Here is a 24,824-nt window from a genome sequence, read left to right as displayed (position 1 = left end):
CAGTTCAGATGCTGGTGTGATCATTACTCTTCAACACAACTGCTTACAAAACGCTGCCTGTCCTTGGCTTGTAACCTTCAATTCCCTCATTCCCCTGCCTGGGCTTATCTTGCCAGCTAATCAGATGCAGACACCGGCACACCTCATCCTCAAATATTGTGTTTTTTCGTAATTTCAATAATCAGAAATGCTTTTTTTCCCCCAGCAAAACAGGATGATTAATTGATGATGATTGTAGTTGGAGGTTAAAGGATTGGTTCGCACAAATTCTAAAAAAAAAAAAAAAAAAAAAAAAAAAAACTTCAAAATTTATTGTGTCAAACAAACAAAATTTCAGCAAACTTTCACAGTATCAGGGTGGAAACAGAAACGTCAGACACTGTCTACAAACCTGAACAAATAAAAACCAAAACTATCCGCAGGCCCAGGCTCGACCAGAGTTAAAGGAATGATTTGTGATTTTCTCACTTTTCACTGTGCTCTGGTACAGGGTAGAAGCAACAATCTGAAGCACTTGCAGCCGTGAGTAAGACATGCACCCGTTTTCATTCCTTGTTAGACCAATCATGTGCTATTTGCAAGTTCTAAATATTTGCCTTTGTTTGACATGAAGGCAAAGCTTCTGAATAATGTAGATGAGAGACACATTAGCATAAGGAAATGACTAACATGGCTGCAGGTTACTGCTGTTGATGCAGGTGTGTGTGCTGTAACACATTGCTTCGACGGATGTTGATGTATGCAAACACGGCTCAGAGTGTAAACCCTTGAAAATGGCCGCCTCACTTCATTGTTTGGGCAGATAATAACAGACCTGCCGGTGGGTTATGACTTCTCCCTCTAATGTCTTTGCTAAAGTCTGGCTAGTGGCCAGCGGAAAGAGGAAAACCAGCAGACGGCACCACATCAATATCGCAACTAGCCACCAGAGCCCAACTCAAACGATTGGGGATTTTAAAGGTAGCAGCTGGTGAGTTGATATGGGGCTTCCTGAGTTCTGCCGAGGGGCTTTAGATTCATTTAAATGATAGAGATTACTTTTAAGCGCTACACACATTAATTGATGTTGAGAGCTGGGAGATATGGAACCGAGAGGATATGGACTACCAGAGATGAACATGAATGGGTTTATCATGTCTCTTTGTTTTCTGTGACTAAACAGACGCATATTATGTCCACACAAACAAAGGAACATCTCAAGGACGTTTTGTCCCACCTATCTGTTAAAAGCAAGTAGAGGTTTAAAGAAGCTCTGATAGTTTTTTATTCTTTAAGGGAGAGGATATTATTTTCTTAACTATTCATTTCTGGAGTGTCTGCTCCACCTTTTTTTGACATAATAGGCTTTTTGATAAAAGTATCGGCACAGTGCTTGACACCCCCCCCCCCCCCCCCCTCCATTGTGCATTTGGTGAAATACCCTTATCCCCCACCTCTATCCTTTTACTGTCTGTTTGTCATAGGCCTCATTGTAATTCTTCCCCCGCTTGGTTTCCATCTTCCCTCACTTAGTGGCCCAAGAGGTGCTGCTAGTTCCCTGAGGAGCCTGCTGGCTCACGGTCAGAGGCCCTTTGAGCTGCCAAGTCAACTGAGGCCGTCGGTCCCCCTACTGTGTGTTCCTGCACGGAGGCTGCTGGGATGCTGGCGCAGGCCCATTGATTTAATGCCTTTGGCTAGGACACTCTCCAAGGAGCCCCCATTCTGGCTGGGATATCATTTATTTGGGACACATTTGGCAATGCTGGCATCTTGGCCCTCTTTGAAATGCATCGTCCAGAGACAAAATAAATGAACGGTATCAAAGACGTGTCAACCATGATGCTTTTTCCATGAAGGATGGAAGGAAGGGACGGCACAGGAAAGCAATTGTGTCCCCATGAAGCACAGCACCTTGTTCAGAACAGACAAAGCACTGAGGCACAGCAAAGCTTGACATGAGTAAGACTGTTTCAGCTGTGAATGCATGTGTAAAGAGTGTGTCAAAGTCATCCAATAGAGTGTCTGACATTTCATAATTTCTCGACCGCCACTATATAAACAAGTGTTTTTATTTTGCCTCTGATCAGACAGATTTCAAAAGCATCCCATTCCATGATGTCAAAAGTAAGTAGTAGGACGTGGCTGTGTGACAGTGCAGTGTTTGTTACTTCACACTATGTCTACTGGGCACCGAAATGTCTTCTGCTCGACTGTTTTCTAGGTGAAATTTCTGTGTTGATACTCATAGACAGGGGAAAAGTGAAAGCTGTAGTTGAGTGGCAGCATTTTGTTTTGCATTTGTCTCCAAACAGATGCATAGCTGTCATTCAAGGTCCCATTGAAGATTGCTATCAAATGTAATCGCTTCAAAGCTTATTCCCATGGATGCCCGCTTACAGATACAGCTTTTTCAGGTGTCTGTCAAAAAGATGTTGCAGAGGGGCATGCAGCAAACGCTTCAAATATGTGAATTTAAATATAGAAGGGGCACAGACATTATGATTCACACCAGGCAATCGTAAAGCAACACAATACATTTGGTTTCACTGTGTTTTGCTGTGATTGCTACATCATTAAACACTATTATTTTGCTCTAGAAAATAGAAAGCAGAATTGACATATTCTTTGTTTCAACTAAATCAGATTTCAGCTTGTAAAATGGTTTGAAGTTGATATTTTGAAAATCATGTAAATGATGTGGCTTTCCACGCACATTAAATAATCGTTGAAACATGATTTGCAGCAAATCAAGGTTGTATAAAGGCAACAATGGTTTGATCAGGCAATTGTTCTCTTTTTCTTTTTTCAACTCTCATCAGAGCTGCTTGGCCGGGTGGTTTAAATTTGTTCAGAAAATTGTCTCTGAAAAATCAATTACATCTGACCCGGTGTTCACATTTGTAATATTTGGAATCAATCAGCTCATGGCTTAGTATGGATTTGCAATAGTACACCCTTCAGTCCTCTTAAGAGCAATCATGGCCTTTCAATCACAGCCTGTCGTCACCTAGGGCTACAAACATGTTGGCTCAGAGATGCTGCCATTTAAAAACCATCACATTGTGCTTTCATTGAAGTGCTGCAGGAAAAGAAAATTGTTGTCAGAGCATGGGCAGCATATAAATGCATTGTTGACACATCAGACATATGAAATACCTTATAACTGAGGAATTTGCATGATAAAATTTATTCTTAGTATTTGACAGCGATGAAATAACTTTTGAAAGACAGCGCAGTGAGGCAGTCACCTTGCTACTGCTGTTAATTTCCTCAACGAAAACTGACATATTTGTCAAAGACCCTTTTTGCAAGACGAAACTCAAACATAGTTTAAAAAATAAAAACTTCACCGAATTTTCATTGGCCAGAGAAGAGACAAGATGTTATAGACTGTGCTCATATCAGACTACACCAGCAGCACACACAGTGAGCATAGTCAGGACTCATTGAGTGTGTGTGTGAGAGAGAGAGTGTGTGTCAGTTAGACGCTGGAGTGTGTGTGCATATGTCGGTCAGTATGGCAAGTGTCAGTAATATGCTGGGGATGTGACATGAAACTTTAGCTTTACTTTAAATTTTCTGAGAAACGCTGACGTTTCAGCTAGCATCTCCAAGTGGCGTGGTTGTTGGCGCTGCTGTTGCAAAGGCAAGCAGATCACTTTCCATGTTCCTCAGAGCCCAGCAACTACCAAAAGCACAGGATACACTGCAAGCGTCAGCATGCAGCACGCTTCAGTCTACAACTAGAAAGCTAACTAGCATACAGCTACACACTGTGCAAACATATAAAACCGGTATGCACCAAAGAGCAGAGCAGCTAAATTACTAACTGATGTATTCAGTGACATAGAATGCTGTGCATATTTATCCTTCACATTACAATCAAAATGAATTTGATTTGATTTGGCCTCAAAATGAATCTGGATGTGTTCCTTAAACTGATGTAATCAAACCACTAGACCAGACACTTTTTGCAAAGCTGCATTCTAAATCATTCAGCCTCTGTTTGTCATCAGATAATGACAGCATAAAATCTTATGGGAAATCACTTTGACAATGACAAACTAATGATTTTTGGTTTGACTAGAAATGTTCAATATAATCTAATGACTAAAAAAGGCTAAAATGTCAACAGTTTTTATTTCTGTCTATGAAGATTCTCATTCATTCTGGTTTGGTACTTCAAACAGTTTTCATCGGCTCAAAGTAGAGTGCAATAATTGTGGTTTTCTTTGACTATAATAACACTAAAATACTCAGGGACATTTGACACAGGGTTAAATCTAAGACAAAATAGCTGACAAAATACTGACATGACTTGCTGGATAGATAGATAGATAGATAGATAGATAGATAGATAGATAGATAGATAGATAGATAGATAGATAGATAGATAGATAGATAGATAGATTCACATATCACAAAACACAGAATTTATAGCAAATTGCCCTGAGGTAGGTTAGGAAATTACTATTTTAAAAATATATACCCTGTACTAGATAGAAGATAAAATTAAATTAAGATAAGAGAGAACTCTCACAGCGCAAATTAAAGTTGAATGTGCAATGACCTACAATTACCTCAGTGATGAAGTTAAACAGGTAAATGCTGTAAATGAGCAGATGAAAAAAGCATATTCTTTGTTGCTTGAGTACTGTTGAGTCTTTAGCTGAACATGTGTTTATGTCTTCTTCTATTAATCTAAGCAAATGTTATATTGTTAGAATTACTATGAATCCTCTGTGTTCAAAATATGTATCTCTATTTCATTCTATGGTCAAACACAACATGTGGTGTAAGTATCACGGACAGAAGACATAAAGAGATTGCGTGCAACACTGTATTTGTTCACACTGAGAGAGTAGAATATTGAAATCAAATACTTAAAAAAAACAGGCAGCTCTGTGCAGCTTCACATTGGTGCATTGAGCTAAATGTCAATGTTGGCATGGCAAATTGGTCACAGTGACAATGGTAACATGCTGATGATTATCAGGTACAAAGTTTATCATGGTTAACTGCATACAGCTGCGAATGATGGGAATGTCATTATCTTTGCAGGTATTTAGACAAATTAATTGACCCGAATGATGACATCCAATGAAATGCTAAGGGAACGTTAAAGTTCATGCAGAGGGGTGACATGGCTGTATGTGAATTTCCTGACATTCCAATCAGCAGTTGTTGAGACCAAAACCACATATGAACCTAATGGTGGCACGAGGGGAAACATCCTCCCCAAAGTCAGTCAAAGTTTACTGGGAACCATGAAAGTCCAAAATTTTGTATCTGTTCACCTTGGAGAAGATATTTCACTGGATTTTTGAAAAGTGTTACTGGGAGTGCTGGGAGTGTCTGAGGAAACGTGCATGGATTAACATAAATTATGAGAACTGATCCTGTGGTGGTTTGGAAAACTAAGGTTTTCTTGTGGACTGTGGAGAGGTGTGGGGTTTTGTTCCCTGTGTGCCGTTTTGTGGCAGAGGCTGGGCATGGTTCTCTAGGAGCTGGCTCCAACAGCTGGGACGCATCACAATCAAGCACAGCATAGACTGTGGACTGCAGAGGACTCACTGCCAGATTGTTTCCACTGCTTTGTGGTAGAGTTGGCGTTACCTATGAGTATCAGTAAAGATCTAGTTTTTGTTCTCTCGTGTTAATCCCAAGTGCTTGATCTCTTGTGTGTTTTTTTTTTTTTTTTTTGAAATGGTAAATTCTCCTGTGCCGATCTCCAGCTCCAGTGTTTCTGTCACCTGCCTTAAGTCCTCAACCACCACCACCTTGCTCCACCTGTGCCTCCATCACTACATGCCCTCAACACTGTACTCACACCACCTGAGCTCCGTGTGCTCCGGTGTATTTCTGAATTGCTCTCCACCTCAGTGCCTCGTGCCTCACCAACTGTTCTCAGACTTCCCAGCTATGACTTTCCTGTGTACCTGGAGTCTTCACTCATTGCTCATTCAATAATTCCTATTTTTACCCTTAGTCCTTGTCTGCATGTCTGCTATTGAGTCCAAATCCTGCCCAAACTTAACAGATCCTCTGGCTGACATGGATATGTGTACCAGCCAGTAGGGATTGTGATATTTCAGTTTGGGCCAAAGTGATGGACTGACTGAGAGAAAAAAAAGTCATGTTTGTTTCAATTACAATAATAAAGACTTTTCAATTTAGGGGGAAAAAATAAAAATAAAAACACTCCCAATGGTTAGTTTCAGAAGAGACCAAAATCAAAAGGGTTGGGAACAGTAACATTTAATTGTTGGTATGTTACTTTGACGGGTGCTGATTGAGATTTTAAACAATGCAGCACAAAGACATGCTGCAAGTTTTGAACAAGTTTTGAAAAGAGGACTTGAAAGAGGTTAGAGGTTTGATTTGGGGTCGCGCTTAATGTTAGCTTACAGTAGCATGTCCCCTCAAAAGGAGTGTGTGGTGGGGATATGCATATGTATAAGGAGATGGAGAGGGTAAATCCTCAGGCTTGATGATCGTAAACAAGTCATTGCTGGCTTACGGCAATGACTTGTTTGTGTTCCCCCTGCAAAGGACACAGGCAGCTGTGGTAACTGAGGCATCCACGCCAAGACGCCTCATGCTTTAGTTGAAGATGACATCTCGACGCCTCACACCACATATCATTGTCACATAATGTGTCCCTGCTGGTGACAGGCTGATGACCACAGTTACCCTGCAACCCTTGAGTTAGCGCAGCCGAGCCGACTGGGCCGCTCTGGATGCTGCATTGGAAATATAACACTGGACAGTGAGGTGTGTGTTTTTAAAGTAGAGTTACTGCTACTGTCTTCTGACATATGCTGTTGATTTTTAATGTGAAAACTTACAAAACAAGCTCAGCTTCATGGGTACCCATCAGCTACTGAAATATATATTTAAATGAGAAAGTGAATGGGTGAAAAAAAAAAGAAGAGTTGTGTGTTGACAGTAGAGCTTCAACACTGCTGCATCACACTTGTGTGCACATAGATATATTTAATGTAATGGTTGTTACGCCTTCATCACTTAGCTGAAAGGCTGGACAAACAATGCATTTCTGCAAAAGACAAAAGTGTAAAAAACCCTGCTGTGTCGCTTTCACTCTTCACATTTTATATGGATGAAACAAATGAGATATCATGTTAAACAGTGAGCTTTAGGGGTGCTGGTTGGTGGATTTTGTTGCCTTTGGAAAGAACCAAGCTAACATTAGCTGTCTGCCCCTGCTAGCAGTCTTTGTGATAAGCCAAGCTAACCTGCTTCTGGCTGTAGCTTCACATTTACTCAAAAGATATGAGAGTGGTATTGATTGTCTCATCTAACCCTTGGCAAGAAAGCAAATATAAATCCCAAAATGTCACAAAATCCTTTTAAAAATAAAGACATCTATTCAGGATGCTAGTGTAACACAGGGCTATACTGTATCTATCCATTAAAAACGGCAACTGAACAGCACTGTGAAAACAAATGAAACACCAGAGGGGGGTCAGACATTAATTAGATGGTGAGACATATTAAAATCATTCAGATAAACAAACAGCAATCTTAGAAGGCAAATCTCTCTCTGTCACAGAAGTTTGTTAAGTTCTTGGCATCTCAAGTGGTGAATGCCGGCTTGATCCCAGGTGTTGAGCACTGAATGGATTATTGCCTGGTTTGAGGTCAGATATGATGCCTTATTAGCTCATGAAAGAGCAGGACAGAGTGCCAGACCATTGTTCTCCATACTGAGATGAAAGGCTAGCTGGCTAATGAACATCTGCCAGCCAGCATAAGGACCCCAGCAGACACACAAAACCTTGAATTGACCATTGCAGAGAGCAGCTGCTCTCATCAGAAAGATTTTGATGTAAATTTAGACTGAGGGTACACCATGGAGCAGCTGTAATAGTCAAGGGCCAAGATTAGGGGAAGGAATACTGTGCTCCTCTTATGTGTGTCTGAAATGCCAAAGTTCATTAACTTAAACTATATCAGGCTGCAGAGCAAGCTCACTGTTCTTGTCTGCCAACATCGGAGTAATAAAATAAGGATGATATAGATTTCAAAGATGTACATTCACTGTCTGTTTTCAGGATATGGGGAATTCTATCTGACTTTACCTTTTGAATTTCTACAATTTCGAAAGGAATACTGTTTTGGTCTTGGAGACATTTTCCATTTTTCAAACAAAGGGAAGAGAGCCACTGTCTGACACATTTCTGCAGAATATCACATACTATATGGCTCTCTGTCAGAAAATAAATATAAGGTCTATGGAAAAACCTTGTTTCACATTTCACATGAAAACTTCAAACATTATTTCTTCTTTTGTGGTTTTCATGTGGCCATTTTTACCATTAGAACCACAAATACAGTGATTCTCTGTAGATGCATATTCAATAGTTAAGCATACCAAAGTAAAAATAAAAATAAAAATGCTTGATTATTATTTATGAGGAGTTTAAGACTAATCTTCAAACCAGTGAGAAGAGAACAGACACAGACCCAAAGACAAAAATTTCTCATGTGAAATCACAAAAAGGGATTTTGTGTTCGCGTTTGAGCCCATCAGTTAGATTTTTGTCTCACTATGGTTTTGACAATAACATTATTGCTTGTTAACAACAAAACCCCCCAAAACTCCTTTGTCATGTTAAGTACAACTGGTTAGGGACATCATTAAGCTATCCTCCACATGACTCTGAAGTCATTTACATAATGCAATAAGTCTAAACCCTAAAGTGCAATTACATTGCTCATACCACCATGCACTAGGAAATGATTTCGCTAACTACAGTGTCAGAACGCATCACAGAACATATCAGAGGAGGATCTGAATGCGGCAAAGGCTACAGTGCAGTGTTAATTAGGTTACTGATACTTTCCACTGCACAATTACTCTGTCAGAGTGGCTCATCTTTCATTTTCTCTGGTCACCTCCTTCTCTCTTTGAGGCCTATTCTGGGAAATTTCTTCTGCGCAGCAAGGCAGTAAAGTAACAAGGGTAAAGGCTTACGACAACACCTATGACCCAATCATTTTAAGGAAATAATAAATATGCACTGTGTTGCACTGGAGTCATTCGGACACTTGGAAAAAAAGTGAGACACTTGAACAGTTTGCAGTGGGAAGGGAGCAGGCAGATGGAGGCTTTGGGGGCAGCTCTTAGAAGCTGGTATAAACAGTGCTAGCAAGCATCAGAGCTCTTGCTTCTTGGACATATGTAAATAAAGGCTTACCCCGAGAGATAGAGGAGGGCTTTAAGGTAATTGTGTAGAGATCCTCTGCTCACCATTGAAGGGGGCTGATGCATTTTGGGAGAAACCTCTGGGATTAAAGAGACCCCAGGCAGAATCACTGGGTCACACAGCCTGAACCACTCAAGCCTGAAGCGAAAACAGTCAAATCAAGGTGGTGCAATAGTTGAGTGTGGGTACATGTGGATGTGTTCATGAGTGTGCATACATGTAAGTGCATCCCTGCGAGGGAGTGCATGAGGCAAGGGGTAATTGGTATTAGCTGTGAGGAAGCTTGCTTCAGACAGTGAGCTTATCACCTGCACTCAGAGCTAATCTCCCTGCATTTTAGGAGGAGCTTTCTCCAGCCATGCCAAAGCACTGTGGACCAGAGCTGGCTACCTGTCCATTAACTAAGGCCAGCTCTACCAAACCACAACTCGCCCATGGGAGAGGCCTGTTACGTGAGCATAATTTGCCCACCACACAAATATATGGTGTATGTCAGTATTCTAGGGTACGCTACCATCTGAATGCAAATGTAGGGTAGCCTATAGGTATTATTAGTGAGAGTCTGAAGCTGTGTTGTCACCTGCACAGTAGTCTTGTAATCAGCCATACCCCTTATGATATAGTAAATAATTATGTTAACACACCTTATGTGGTGCCTCCTGCAGGTGTAAATCAATGGGTCACTATATATAGTTTTATTTTTAAAAACAGTTCAGTAATTTCCATAAACAGTGGGCCACTTTGATTTGTAGCGAGCAGTACTTAAATAGGAATAAATAGTACATTTATTGAGAACTATTACCACCTGTGGATTGATACGCATTTGGTTTTCTGAGTGTTTACAGCAGCAGGATGGTGTATATGGGATTGGCTCAAAATAAACTGCAGTGTGTGTGTGTGTGTGTGTGTGTGTGTGTGTGTGTGTGTGTGTGTGTGTGTGTGTGTGTGTGTGTGTGTGTGTGTGTGTGTACATGGTAAAGAACCTGTTTATGGACATCAATAGAGCGCTATGGAACAGAGCAATAAGCTACGACAAGCTTTGTCTACACAGACAGTATTTGTTGGTAGGATCAATTCGGTGTTTTGTTTTGTTTTTTTTCTTTTCATGGGATTAGTAGTTGTAGATGTAAAATATTGCCATTGTCATTTATTAATGAGCTCTAAGTTAACTGTGCGCATTGCAAGCAGTACCACAGCCAAGTCGGGACATTCAGTAGGTGGTGCTCCTCTAGCAACGTGTTAAAGGTAATTTGACTAAAATAGCCAATTTCTGAAATGTCAGCGTTGTCTTATTCAGGTTAAGCTGTTTACATGACTTTGATACCCGTGATTAATGCCCCCTGTTGACATGACTAAATCAGCTGACAACATATTAGTATCCACAAATAAAACCATCCACCTCTGAGTATGAAATGTTACGCCCACCAGCTTCCCACACTCTCTGAGTGAGCAGGAGAAGGTTATGTCTAATACACGGAAAAGAAATAATGATCCCTGTAGTAATGTACAGTGTTTTTTCCTGGCATCAAAATGCACCCAAGACAGCATTTAAGCCTGAATTTTTTTAAGACATTGAAAATCAGATGTCAAAGCTTTATGATGTTTCCATGCCAAAGTAGTGAGTGAGGAAACGGGTCAAAATAAATTAAATACAATTAAGTGGATATGAAACATGAGAAGTTGCAATGATGCTCTGTGGTCCTTTAATCCTGCTTCTTGTCATTAAATAAGTATATACTGTATATATTGCCTTCAACAGGGTGCAGGGTTCAGGTTCAGTGTGCTTTGAAAGTAGCTTTAATTGCTAATGCTAATGTTGCATAACATTAGCGAGGTGTGTGGTGCCAAAAGCCCTTCTTTAGGATAATGTTTCACATTTTAAGACTGCTAACACAGTGTAAAGACTTTGTCAGCATTCTAGAGTCCGTGGTAAAGTTTGTAGGAACATCAGTTTTTTGACAGCCGTATCAATTTCCCCTTAAACTATGGCTCGAATCTGCAGCTGAATATTTATATAGAAAGTGTAAAGTGGTTCAGCTGTCATCAAAATCACAGGCCAAAAGCTGCCATCCCTAGCTGAAATTTACAATGCTAGGCTACAGAAAAAAGGACCCACCATTTTATAGGATTCCTTTCACCAGGCTAACATTTTTTTTGCCTTACTTCCCCTGAAAGGTTGAAGAGTATCAGCAATGACATTTCACACACAAATGCAAACAAAAGAGGGAGCCTGCTTCTTTGAGTTTGCAGGTGGGAACAAGGTGTTATCCAGGGGCAGGTCAGCTTTTTAATTACAAAAATGTTGCACTCTAGTACACACCATATCCTTTTTATGATGCTGATGGCTCCCCCACATTACAATGAAATCAAATTGGAATTACAATAAGATTAGATTATGTCAATCCACATTTTCACCTAAAGTTCTTGTTGTTTGAATGTGGATAGCTCAACTGATCCTGGTCCTGTTGTGCATCTCTGTAATGTACGAACTTCAAAAGTGAACTCATTGTACAATAATTGTTTGAAATCTTAAATACATCCATGCAAAGAAAGGGGTTTTTTTTTCATAGGTTTCAGTGTGTACAAACGTTTAACTTTCAGGGTGTGTGTGCACAGATGTGTGTAGCACAGGCTCAGTGCACCATGACAAGTGATGCCATCAGCAGTATGGGACTGAGAAAAGCTCAACAGCTTTTTGTTAAAGAGGAATTGTGTGGAAAAGGAGTAGGAAACAGTCAAAGAAAGTGGTGGTAGGATGTAGTTTTATTTTACAATCCAGCCAAACTTTTGAAACATTTGAAAACTGAGAGACAAAAGTGCAGCACTAACACCCAGTAGAGGCTGGATCGATAGAGAACTTCTATGACGGCTACTTCTCTGTTGTGTTTTTGTCTAAGTGTGCGGAAGTGTGTGGGCATGCATGTGTGCGTGCATGTGTGCACGCCGTAAGTAATAAAGGCACTGTGGCTGTGTTGCAGCGAGCCTGAATGTATGACAGCCACTCTCAGACCACAGGGGAGGAGAGGATGGCTGCTCAGAGCTTGAAATATTGAGCTCTAGTGCTGGCATGTAAGCAGCTCGCCTCCAGCTCCTATAGTCATGACCCCTCTCTCAGCCCAAGGCAATTACAATGGATGAGAATCAGGAGCACAAAAAGCCACCTGCAGAAACAACACAATAAAGAGTAATTTGCAATTCCACCTCTACCCACATGTATTGAAAACATATGAATGTATTCTGTTTGCACTATCTACTTATTAAACACAACAGTGGAGAGGAGGCACCGGTGGTAATAAGAATGCCTGAGTTTTGGCCGTGCTTGAATGAGCAACGCTAGTGTGCCACAGATAAATAACAGAGAAAGGGAAGATGACACTGCTCTGCTGTACCTGGAGCAGCCGAGCTGGAGCCAGAAGGCAACAGCATCAGCATTGTGTTTCAGTGTAACAGTAGAAGGAACCACCTCTCTGCTACCCCGCTCCACTCACCTGCTTTGATCACCAACTGGAGTGTCATTCATCACCTTCAGCGCTGCTGAAGGCTGATGATGGTGTGTTTGTGTGCCATGTGCACAGAAGAGAGAGATTGTGTGTGTGCCATTTCTGAATACCAGTATTGTCTCTCAATTTCATTTCAACTTTATTTTTCTGAGGTCCACAGAGAGTGAGAGGAGAAAAAAAAGCCCAGAGAAAGGGTGAGACAGACACACAGACAGAGGGAGATTTAATTTGAAGCAGGTTTTCATTTGGGAAGATTGAAAATCTAATTTTGCGACCAAATCAATATTCTGATCCCTTGACCAATTATCATATGACATTGACAAACATGAATCCCTTCCCTTTTATTTGATTTCTGAGAAAATATTAGCACAGAAAATACATTCAGGAATTATGAATTCCTTTCACTTAACTTGAGAGCTGTGAATCACACGAGAGGATGTGAATTGTGCAATCAAGGATGTTTATGCCTGTTCATTTATATTTCAGTCCAGCTAATAGCAGATTACTAAAGTCTGCCTAGACACTGCCAGTGACCTGCTAATGATGTCGCTTCAAATGCTATAACTTCTGTAATGCCCCTGTTGCGTTGAGTTAGACGTTTGACATCAGAAACCTGAGCTGCCGTTGCCTGTTGAAGTTCAAAACTCAGCAGTAACCACAAAAGTTACTTGATACGAGATTAAAAATGCATTAGCAATGCTGCATGTTTGCTACAGCCCTTCGGCCAGATAAACAAACACAACACTGCCATTTTCAAAGATGCCAAATCTATAATAGTAGTTTATTACAGATAAATATGTCTTGTATGCTAAACGCTGTACATGATGGCTCTGATATGATACCAGGTTCACTCTGTGGCTGGGAGTGTGCAAGCTGCAGGATAGTTCAGCAGTGAGACCACCCAGCCCCCCATATCTAAGCACCCACAGGGGAGCTTGAGAGGCAGAGGGAAGCAAAATCTCAGACACAAGGTGGGAGTCTTCAGCTCAGCAAGGATGACTTCCTTGCTGTGTGGGGAGCAGGCAAGATCCTCCACATCCTAGGCTCTATAATTTGAGATGCTTCCTCACCAGGCAGCACCCCAAAAATTGATGTTTGATATTTCCCCCTGTGATAAGGGTTGAGGTTTTACTTTGAGTCTGGGTGAGAAAGACAGTGTAAAGCTGAGCTCAGACTGCAGGAGTTATAAAATCCTAACCGATTTTGAAATCGGGTTGCATCACGCACATACTGTAAGCAGAAACTTCACAGATGTTCCTCTCTCTAATCTCAGATTTGATAATAATGGCTCATCACACACCGCAGGATATTTTTGGGATTGTTCTGCCAGAGGGAGAGATGCACCACATCACGTGACCTATGATGTTGTGAGGAAGCAGATGTAAACAAAATGGAGACTGACGTGGTGCAATAACGTGCTGTAGTATTGCTTTGCAGTGAGAAAAAAACAGAGGTAAAAAGGAGAACTGGAGGTGAGATAACTGTCAGTTTTCATTTCTGTCAACAGTAATATGCTAGCTAACATTAGCCTCAAGGGCTAGAATGTTTACCGCTCCTTGTTCCTGCTGGGAAAGGACGTGATAATCTAGATTTTAACTCCTAAATATCAGACATGTTTGAAATCATTGAGTTGGTTGTGATGAGACGAGCAGTCTGCAAAGTTTAGGACTGGATGAATAAATCGCTCGCATTACCAGATAATCAGGGCTGAATAAGATCAGTCTTCTCCTCTGGTTGTCAAGGAGGGGTGAATTGGCCCAAAACTCCTGTAGTCTGAGCCTGGCTGTCTTAAGGCTGGTTAGTAGTGTTCTTCTTAAAACTTCTTAAAATGCTGTATGCAAGCTTGCTGCTATCCACATAAGCTGTAGCTCAAGCCAAATGCATTTCTGGCTGATGATGGCTGGCAGATGACACTTTGGGTCTATTTAAAATTTATGGCAAAACAACAACACTTTTCTGCATTTTTTACCTCCCAGCATGAGTAAAACAAAAGGTAACCATTGTATATCTGCCTAGCTTTAACCATTAGCAGAGAATTGGTGCATTTTGCATCAAAACTCGCATGTTATGCATTATACACATACAGCTGATTCAGGAACTGCATCTACAGTTCTTGGGTACTTGTACTTTACTTGAATATACCATTTTTATGGTAATTTATACTTCTCATACTTCCACCACATTTCAGAAGGAAATATTGTACGTATTACTTCATCACATCATTTATTTGATAGATGTAGTTGCTAGTTACTCTACAGATTGCACATTAATCGCATTCCAGCTTCCAGTGGCAAACAGTGTCCACTGCCACTAACATGTACTGTACAGCACACTCACATAACATCTGCTAGCACAACTAAATGAGCTGCAGATATATTTTCAATTAACTCTGTGACTCTGTGGCTTTCTGTTTACATCAGCCAATGTAAGCAGGAAGCAGGAGTTTTGCAGAGAACTGAAAATAGTCACCCCAAATGGAAATAAATCTAAATCTATATTATTGTCACATTTTTGTGACAGAAGTAAGGCAGATAATGTCCTGTCAAAACTGGTCTTTGCTTGAGTTGAAACCCTAAATAAGCAAGGGAAAAACTGAAACAAGTTAGAACTGAGCATCACTGCATTGGTTGGTGGCAAAACATGTAATGAAAACAGCAAGATATGACATTTCTGACTCCTAGACTACTCGAATCTGTAAATAAAGGCAGTGAAAACTGAGAAAAAACGGTTCAAAAAATTACACTGCTTACTGTATAGCAGAACAGCCACTATGATTATACAATCAAACTGTCAATGTAATTATATTTCAACAGAGTTGAATTATTGGTTGTAAATTCATTGTGCATTAGTATGACACTTCCTCTGTGACAGTAGCAGTTGAACAAAAATTATCCGTGGTAATTAAGCAAACAAAGGAGCTTTTTGTTTTATTTTTGCCTAATATCCTGACTTTTTGGTGTCTTTGAAATCAAGGCAGGCACCATGCCAACAGATTTTGAAATAATGACTGATATGCAAAGACATAATGTCACACAACAGCAGGGAGGGGAGACGATGAGCAGCTCTCAGACATCAGTATTAGAGCACCAGTTGAGACAAAGCGAACGGAGAAAAATGCCATACCCTCAGGTACATTGTTGCTTTGTTGCTCATTAAACTTGCAATGTTTGAAGTGTTTAGCTGCCGAGCTTGTTGACACAGAGGTGGTGCGCGATTCATATGAGGCAAACAAGTTCTGCTGCCAACCAGGAGCTGTGAGCCTATATAGGCACAGTAATGAGCCTGGAGAAAATGTAAACCAGGGGAAGATGAAACAGACTCTGTGATCCATCAGCTGTTCAACCTTGTGGATGTCTAACAGCTCCTCTGAGCTGCAATGAAAAAGCTGATTGACGAGTGGAGGACGGGGGCAGAACAGTGGCTGAGAGATGAGACGGGGTATCAGGTGGGGGCGATCTCTGGGATTTTCACAAGAGCACACGTCTGAAATATTCAATTTAGCACTGATCAACAGTTGCCTTTTTCAAGATCAGATTGAATTATCCTATATGGCAACGCCATTATGTTGGGGATTATTACATGCTCTCCAGGAGATTTGGTTTATTCATCTTGCCTATTGTTGACGATGACTGGAGTGCTCCCCAGAGAGTAGCCCAGAGAATTGATTTCTGACAATCCATGATTCACCTCCTCGAGTCCCCCACTCTTCTCTGACACTCTTGCAAATCAACTTAAAGGCAGAGCCTGACAGCTCCTCACATCACACTCCATATAAACAGCCATTATTTCTTCAGAAAGCTCTTTTTGTCTTGTACAGGGACTTCAAAGCCAGCACATCCCTGTTAAGATGAGCCATTGTTTTGAAGGCACACAGTAGGACTTTGAAGCTGGGGAGATGTACAGTACATGGCATAGAAGAAGGGATGAAGCAGGACAGACAGGTAACTTTCTCTAAAGCCAGATTAAAAGAGCTTTCACTCAGGACAGGACAGTGTCAGAAGCAGGACAATGAACTCTAACTCAGAACTATCAAGGTCAGGGGGAGAGAAGGATAAACTCAAGGAGAATCCTGGGAAAAACGAAACGGTTGACAGATCTGAACAGTTTGGGTTAGTAAGTGTCAGTCACAGAGGTGATGTTGCCAACAGTAGCTTTCATGTTACTGCCGTGAATATATTTTTCTTGGCAAGCCCCACCCACTTGGTTCACCAAACAGGTTAAAGGAATATTTTGACATTTTGGGAAGGCTAATACACTAAATTGCTCTGTTGCAGAGAGTTAGATGAAAAGATCAATGCCATTCTCATATCTGTTCATTCAATAAGAAGCTGGAGCCAGGAGATAATTAGCTTAGCTTAGCATAAAGACTGGAAGCAGATGAAAGCAGCAAGTCTGGTGTTGTCTTAAAGGGAAAACAAGACTAAGAATCTCAAGCCACGCTCTGTGAGGTGGTCTTAGACACAGCAGTGCTTTGAACGAAACGCTAATGCCAGTACATTAACATGCTTTTTTAAGCAGGTATAACATTTACCATGGTCCTTATCTTATTAGGATGCTACAATTTGCTAAATAGCACTAAACACAAAGATCAGCTGAGACTGATGGTGCATGAGGAAAAGTCAGGAGATCACCACAGTGAGCCTGGAGACCATGAATATGTGAACAGCATTCCATGGAAATAAGGCATTTCAGGACAAAGTGGTGGACTGACAGAAGACCAGACCAGCACTGCTTAGTTTAGAGCCAGATGTCAGTGTGGAATCTGTCTACTGGTGTACAGTGACCAGATGTCCTGGTTTCAAGCTGAGTGTCCTCAGTCCTAGCAAACATCTGCAAAACATAAAAATGTCCCAGAATTCACCACCCAATATAAAAACATAAATCCACCACGGGTCTGAATTCAACACTAATTTGTCTGTATGGGTGGCAGTCAAGCAATGTGTTGCCATGGGTGTTATATAGGTAAACATTATGGAATATGACACCTGAGAGTCTTTCTGACTGAACCTGTCAGTATGCTAATTGTTAGCTGTCACACTGAAGAGAAAGTCTGTCTTTTCTAAAGAGCATACTTCTTCCTTACCATGTACCCAGCAACAAAAATGCTGTGTTCATGCTGCCCAAGGTTTGCTCGGTACTGTACGTGTGCCCAGCACTGAAACAGCTATCCCCCATCTGGATGAAAACATCTATGGTGCATACATATGGATACATGTGTGCATGCATGACTCTAGGATACACTTAAGTGTCCTAGTTTGACGTTTGAAAATATGGTCACGCCAGTTTGCCAATTAATGTTATAACTCCAATGGTAATTGAGGTAACATGATGATTGGTGAAGAGATGCTGGTAGGCCAGAGTCAGGCTAGTTGTTTCTCTTCAATGAACAGATATCAAAGTGGTTTTAATGCTGTCATCTAACTCACTGTAGGAAAACAAATAAGTGTATTTTCCAAACTCTCCAACTATTCCTTTATTATTAATTTGCTACAGATGTGAATACTCAAAACAATATGCACCTAGCAAGATATAAACGATTTATCAACATCACAGTCTATAATAACAAATCCAAGATCCTAATCTAGGTTGTGTTTTTCTCATTGTAAATATGGGAGATAAACAGGCTTTGGCTCCAAGCAGATGCACTTAATCAATCACAAATTGAATTTTCGATGGTACAGATTCTTATTTAACGGTGTGGGGGCGATTCAACTGTGTCACAAGACATTCTGATGGATAAATGGCATAAGAATGGGCCCCCCCTCCAGTCAACGCCTCTATGTTTCTGACATGGCCATTCCACGTCACACTGCTTGAAAAATGAGCTCCGCAGAGGCATGCAGTCCTGCTATGAGATTGCACTTCATAAAGGGGAACAGCTCACAGGGGTGAAATTCCACTGTAGGGTTATGGATTTTCCAGTACATCACTGATAGATTGCACTAATATAACCTCAATAAAGAGTTTGAGAACAACTTTATGGATGTTTTCCCTCTTTTGTCATCTCATTTTTCTCTCCTTTGATGTGTGCTCCATTTGATTTGTCTGTTTTTTTTCTCTTACTTTGTCTGGCTGTCACTCACGGGGTGCAGAGTAACACACTCTGAACACATTAGTCATGGGATGTGAACCACGGAGTGTTTCATCCAAAGTTTCACAACTTGAACCTCAAGCAGCTCATTTTGTTTGTTTTTGCTTCAAGCAGCAGCAGCAAGATGTTTTGGAGACTGTGATGTGTACATTGCACATAAATTCCTAAACAGCACCACTTGGCACAAAAGAGAGGAAGGCCTCTGTACAGCTTTCTGGTTGAATCATCACTCCAAGCCATGTCTACAACTGAAGATCAGCTTCAGTTCACTGTAACTGCGACAAATAATGGTGAGCAAAACATGACTTCAAAATGAAATGAAATTGATCCTACAGGCATACATTCTCTGTTGTGGTATGACCTCAAGTAACAATGTTTTTGTTTTACAAAAAGTTCAGAACAGATTTAATCATTTAACATGCATGCAAGCGTGGGATGATAGAATTTACATTTTTGCTTTATCCTACAGAGAGACAGGAAAGACTGGGGAAGGGAAAAGGAATGCAAGTGTAGCCTATTTTAAATAGAATTTGAATGAAACACTATGTAGTGTTTTAATTTTTAATCTAATAAGTCTGCTTCACTGCATTCAAGTGAGAAATATTGTTTTTTCTACTACACATGATGTGCATTTAAAATAAAATGAAATCTAATTAATTGTAATACAGTAAATTCAACTCCCTGACAATCTACATCATATTTAAAAATGACCTTTGTCACCGTCCAGTGACTGAGGAGCCAATCATCTACACAATGAGCACTTTTAGTTTGATACCTGGTTCTCTTTACTGCAAACATGGAAGCATTTGTTGTTTAGTGAAATCTTTAACATTACCTCTTTAGATTTTTTTACATTTTCTTTTGTCATCTAGCAAATAATGACTCTTTTGGTTAATGATAATGTTCTGTTTTGGAAGCAGACGGTTACTGACATAGCAGCTTTACATATTGAGTGCATATATATTGCAACTGACTAGATGCTGAACTGTATTTTTGTAGTACTGGTGCTAATGTAATCAAATCTAATGTTCACTCAAAAGGTTATTTAATTAGTGAAATTGAAAAGTCACCGACTGACCTTGCCTGATGGACCAGGTCCTTTATTTATAGTGAGACAGGACTACTGTGTAATTTCACATCCTATAAATTGGATCAAACAGAAAGATTAAGAGATTTTGTCTGATGATAACAGCTTAGGAGGCGATAAAAATGTTTACAGTATTTATATAAAACGCCCTATACTCAACATTTCTGTCTGAAACACTAAAATTTAATCCTGTCTCAAATCCTTTCACAATAACCTGATATCTCTGGTATGCACATCTGAGGTCCTGCTTGCTCAGTCACCATGTTACCCACTGAGCCCATCTCCAAGTTTCCTGACTGCACGCTCCTACCACTTGCTTCTAGCGCGATGTGCCGCTGTGCCCTTTCTCAACCCGGTCAGCAGGACCTTGCCCCCAACAGCAGCCTGTTACTGCTCCACACAACCCTTCATCAGTCTCCCTGCTTCCTCTCTATCACTGTCCCTCCTGCCACCTGAGGGAACGATTCAATCACCTATGACCCAATCCATCTTTTAATGATGTTCGGACACTCCAAGGCCCACCTGTGCCCTATAAAAGGCTCTTCTCACAGTTTGTATTCTTTTCTTGGTGTGTCTATACTAAAACTGATCCTGCAGGGTATGTGTGGAGTGGACCAGATGCATGGGTGTGTGAACATCCCCTGCAACTTTTCCCCATATTCCTTCTCTTCCGAGACCTTGACCAGTTTTTGGTTTGTTTATGATTGCATGTTGGGAGAGTCCGGAGGAGGCGAGCCATATGCCAGGAAAAACATATGGCACTGCTGGGATACAGACACCTGCCGTTGGACCAGTGAGAGCGCTTTCAGAAGCATTAGGAATTAAAGGAACTTAATGACTTCACAAACAATGCAAATTCATTTCCAAGGTGGTTCCTTTTACCCCCACATGAGTAACTTGTCCCTTTTGCAATACAGCCTGGGGCTATAACTGTGTGTGTGTGTGTGTGTGTGTGTGTGTGTGTGTGTGTGTGTGTGTGTGTGTGTGTGTGTGTGTGTGTGTGTGTGTGAGAGAGAGACCTGGTATTTATCACGTTGTGGGGACAAAAATCTGTTTACATAGTTACATAGTGGGTAACTACAGTGACTCACCTGCCTTATGGGAACAAAATGCACATCCCCTTAATGTAAATCATTAAATTTTAGGGTGCAGACTGAGGATAGGGTTACGGGTTAGGTAAGGTTAGGTTAGGTCAGGGGCGTGTCCAGACGTTTTTAATAGGGGTAGCCCAAGTGGGGCACTGACTTATGGTAGGGTGGCATGAAGCGTGACCATGAGCACACACATTAGCACTCATGTATGCACATGGGCATGCAAACACACGCAGACACACAGGTTTTGGCCATACCCAGTTTTGTCTGCAAAACCCATATCTACTTCAGTTACTAACACTGCAAGAAAAACTAGACCTACTAGTCACAAAATACAGGAGCAGCAATTGTGGCGGAAAATGGCAATATTTTATTCATGAAAAAATTAATAAATAAAAGCCAGTATAAAATAATGCTACAAAAATCAAAATCAAAACAGTTTTTCTCTCTTAACTGTGCACATTTGAACATATGTTACATTCTGTCTTTGTACCACAATAATCAAATACTACACACTTCAAACTATACACTATAATAGACATTATAAACTGATGTCTGTTCCTTGCTTTGGGCAGGTAGTTGCAATTTGCCATCACCACATATTGTTTTGGTAAATGGGTACACGAATGAAAATTAAATGTAGGCTAAATACCACTTATTTTTGAACAACTGTAGCAAACATTTGTCCTGATCCATTAAGTTTAAAAACTGCCGTAATCGTCAGACTCTCAAGTTTTGGATGGTACTTGAACGCACCTCGTGTGACGTCGGCAACGTATCTAAAATTAGGCCTGAAATATCATGAGATTCTTGTCACTAGGCATTATTGGGTTACATCACCCTGAACCCACAGAGGTGTAGGACTTCATATTGCAGATTTGCACGTTAGCTTTAGCATCGTTGACAGTCTATGCTGTGTTAATGGGATGATGAGAGACTTCTGGCAATTAGCCTACAATGAAATAACAAATAAAATAAGACCGGGGAAACTTTTTTAAGCTTGCTACTGTTACAGCTTTTAACCATAGGCACAGTAAGTGTCGTTACCAAAAAATGTACTTACCTTGATCTTCCACATTTCCTGCAGGTAACTGACGCGAGTCGAGACGGTTGGGATGCTGTATCAGAATTGCTCCTGTCAATCACAAGTTCTTCTTCAGAAGTTCTTCTCGCTTGTCTTTTTTTGCAGGCTAGATACTACTTTGTTGCATTACTGCCTCTCAGGTTTAAGGTGGAACTGCAACTCAAGTGCTGTTTACATTCAGCGTCATGGCCCGCGGCCCGCCTCTGATTGGGCAGGGTGGCACCTGGGGTGGCCAATCAGATTTCAGGGGTGGCCCGTGCCACCCAAGGCCACTCCCTGAACACGCCACTGGGTTAGGTACAGGGTTAGGAATAGGCACCTAGTGGTTTTGGTTAGGGTTAAGGTGAGGCTCCAGTGTGTGCGTGCGTGTGTGTGTGTGTGTGTGTGTGTGCGTGTGTGTGTGTGTGTGTGTGTGTGTTTGTGTGTGTGTGTGTGTGTGTGTGTGTGTGTGTGTGTGTGTGTGTGTGTGTGTGTGTGTGTGTGTGTGTGTTTGTGTGTTTGGTGGGTGTGGGAGAGTAATAAGGGTCTGGAAGAAATTACAAGAAGAAACAGAAAGTGACACATAAACATAATGACTGTACTGTGACTGCCATTTTAACAACTACTTGACTACTGACTAAATCCGTCCCGCAAAGAGTGATAGTCCAGTCGTAGCTTACCAACTGTAATTATGTCACACATTATGTTTCTCCACTTAGCAGCATGACGGCTATAAGAGCGATACAATTGAAGGTGATGTTTCGTAACGAAAAACACAATGAATGGGAAATGCAGGAAATTGATTTAAGAGTGTGTTCATCAGATGTGAGCTGCAATTATTAGCATGTCCAGCTAACTAAACCTATTACCAGATGTGGTGACCAAAATCTTGGCAAACCCATGTGTGCAGAACACAGAATTATTGACTGACTGTCTTTATTTAGATCATTTGTATGTGGTTGTAGTTGTGTTGTTTTCAGGTGAAAGACATTGCTTTAGGATTCTGTAGGTGCTTTAGCCACTCACAATTCCATCATGAAGAAGAAATATTTAATATATGGCCCAGCATCCTGCTGTGATCAGTCAAAATGCTGCTAACAAGAGGCAGCTGGAGAAAAGTGAATGGAGTGAATTTTCATCCAACCATACAGACAGGTTAGTTCTGTAGATTTGCAGGTAGAGGTTGCATGATGGTCAATAATACATCCAAAGGCAGTCAGTGATAAGATATATTGTCATCATAGCACCTGGATGTTATTTTTGCCACAGCTGCTGTGGTCTTCTTTCTCTACATGACAGTAATTTGTCTGAGGACATTTTGCTATAGAATTAACCTTGAACAGGATGATTTAGAAGGCTATAGATTCCTGTTTACAAAGCAGGAAGCTGGAGGAATCACTATTCACAATATTGAATAATTTAAAGCAAACTCAAAATCCAATTTGCCATTGTCCAGGCTGCATTTGTGCCGGTAGCTTCGTCACTGACACCTAAAAATGTCACGGTGCAGGGAAAAATTTTTGTCCACCACCTTAAAAAAACAAAGGTTATAGTTCCAATGGTGTTAGACACCTCTTGCTTTCATCAAACACAGTTGTTAATGTTTTTTTGGGAATCCAGTGACGGATTTATCTGCCATATTTCCTCAAGTAAAACTCAGTAGTCAAACAAAAGATCTCGAATAATGGCTGGGGGCAAAGTTGACATGGACAAATTGTCAACTCCCAGTGGCTGTCATATTAAGTGCATGTCAACCAAGCATCATTCATATTTCAGTTTAATTGAACAAGTTGGGGTTTTTTTTTTGTTTTTTTTGTTTTTTTTTCCCATGTCAGTCATTGCATGTGTTTTATTGTATTTTACTGTATTTTATGCCATAAGATGACAGTAGCTAAATCTCAAGTGCCGTATGGGAACATTGCAAGTCAGTGAGTTTTCCCCTGCAAATGCTTCACAATAAAAAGCATTGCTAAGAAGTGAAGGGTTTCTGTCCACTGAAAAGGCTGACAGCTTTTAATTTGAAATAAAATTGAAATGATGTAGAGAGTGTGTAAATGCAGTAACTGAACAGTGCAATCAGAAGCAGATCAACAAGGTGTCATTGCAAAAACAGAGGGAATTAGAATTTATTTTTGTTGTTTGAGTGAATTACTTGTCATCAATAGATGTTGCAGCTAATGTGCTACATACTGCCACCTGCTACAGTATACCCAAGTACAGCATGTAACAAAAAACATCAAACATGCAGCCTCCCAACAATTACAGCGAACTTTTTTTTTTCTTTTCTTTTTATCTAGAAAGGTTAAATTACAGGTTTTACAGGAGAAACAGGAGGACAGTGGTAGAGAATGGAAAATTGTGGGAGAATTGGAAGAAGCATGAAAGAATGACCAACTAGAAAATGTCAGTGAATAACAATTCTAAGCTGCTCCCTGCAAATGCAAACATTTGTTTGTATCAGGCACGGTGCCAGGATTTCAATTTTGGGTGGGCCACAGTTAATTTGGGTGGGCCTCTTAATTACAAATGTTAACACTGTTTCCAACTGGTAGTCTCACTTAGACAAAAATGACTGGTATCATGCTGTGGAGGGCAACAAGTATGTCTAGCTGATTATGACATGTTCAAAATCTTTTTAGAAAACATTTTCAATGCCATAGCTTATTATTTCCCCCCCGACAGTTTGTATTTATTGCAAGTGGCACACACAGCTTATCTCCTTATCTATATTTTTGCGATGGATCAAGTGGATCAATACATCAATTCATTATGAAAACAGACAT

Source organism: Chaetodon trifascialis, chromosome 1 (assembly GCF_039877785.1).
Source record: "Chaetodon trifascialis isolate fChaTrf1 chromosome 1, fChaTrf1.hap1, whole genome shotgun sequence".
In the NCBI taxonomy this organism is placed as follows: domain Eukaryota; kingdom Metazoa; phylum Chordata; class Actinopteri; order Chaetodontiformes; family Chaetodontidae; genus Chaetodon; species Chaetodon trifascialis.
This window is presented reverse-complemented; position numbering follows the sequence as displayed.